The sequence below is a fragment of the Alligator sinensis genome, unplaced genomic scaffold (genome assembly GCF_000455745.1).
Source record: "Alligator sinensis unplaced genomic scaffold, ASM45574v1 scaffold831_1, whole genome shotgun sequence".
NCBI classification, from domain to species: Eukaryota; Metazoa; Chordata; order Crocodylia; family Alligatoridae; genus Alligator; species Alligator sinensis.
This window is the reverse complement of record NW_005843176.1, coordinates 224,178-225,521: the sequence shown is the minus strand read 5'-3', so window position 1 is coordinate 225,521 and position 1,344 is coordinate 224,178. Positions and strand designations below refer to the sequence as shown.

Sequence of the window (1,344 nt, the reverse complement as noted above, 5' to 3'; positions counted from 1 at the left end):
CTCCCAGGACACTGGAGTCACAACCAGCAGCAGGAGGACTGCGGGAAGCCGCAATAGTCTTTAATAGATGCTGCTGCTCCTGGGCCAAGGTGAGGAGGGGATGCATTAGCTCCGCTGCACACCCAGCACCATGAGCCTGCATAGAATTGGGGTCCACACTTGCCACATACTTTATATCTGGCCAGTTTAGATGCCAGGCATCCGATCCGGAGCTCCCAATCGGTTTCCTGCTTCGATTTGGCCGAAGCGGCTCTGAAGCTTTGGAGCCCATTCGGAGATCCGGCCATAGGGTATAATGGGGAGTCAATGAAATGTCTATAACTTTGTTGTTGTTTTTGTCTCATTTGGATGAAACTTGCAGGGATGTTCGTCTCTGCTGAGAGCATGAAGCCTGCCAAGTTTCAAGAAGATGGGTACCTGGGTTTGGGGGGAACTGCATCCCAAATTCTTGAAAGCAAAACTCATATGTCATGTGTATGTGTTACACCACAGGGGGGTGAAAACTGCAGGGATGGTGGCCCCTGGTGAGGCCATGAAGCCTGTCAAGTCTCAAAGAGATAGGTGTAGGGACTTGGGGGGAACTGCACCTCCAGCTGCTGACAGGCAAAACTCGTGACATAGATGACCCTGTGTGTGTTAAGGCACAGCGGGCTGAAAGCTGTGGGATGAGAACAGAGACAATCTGCATGTGCATGTGCGTGGCTCTGTCCTGGCCCTTCCCGGCCTTTCCTGAGTGAATGGTCACGCTGCCAGGGAGGAGCCACAGCTCCCAGCTTGTCCAAGCTCCCAGTTGCAGCCAAACAGCAGCATAGGGAGGGGGTCCAGGGTGTGACTGAAGACAAGAGTCGGTGCCTTCTTAGCGCAGCTGGCAGTGCATCAGTCTCTTAATCTGAAGGTCCTCAGTTTGAGCCTCAGAGAAGGCAGCTCTTTTGCCCTGCTCCCAAAGGTCCCTCCCAGGCACCATTTCCGACTGCTCACATCCTCACCCCCAGGACGGACAGCCCTTGGACTGTGCTCCAAAAACCAGGCGCTGCCCCATCCTGTGCCGTTCTCTCCCCTCGACGTGCCCTGCAACGCTTCCCAGCCTCTGTCCCGCCCTACCTACGGGTGGGTTGTTCTCTGCTGCAGCCTTTGACCTCATACATGAAAGCCATATACTGTGAGTAGTATATCGATTCATAGATGTTAGGGTTGGAAGGGACCTCCATAGTTCGAGTCCAACCCCCTGCATTGGCAAGAAAGCATGCTGGGTTCAGATGACCCCAGCCAGATGCCTATCTAACCTCCTCTTGAAGACCCCCAGGGTAGGGGAGAGCACCACCTCCCTTGGGAGCCCATTCCAGA

At 54.5% G+C, this 1,344-nt stretch overlaps 1 non-coding gene across 1 annotated transcript; it reads left to right on the top strand.

Annotated features, from left to right (window-relative positions):
- The first annotated feature begins 850 nt into the window (after positions 1 to 850).
- TRNAK-CUU lies at positions 851 to 923 on the top strand. The gene has a single exon. It is a non-coding gene; the product is annotated as a tRNA-Lys (tRNA).
- The last annotated feature ends 421 nt before the right edge of the window (positions 924 to 1,344 follow it).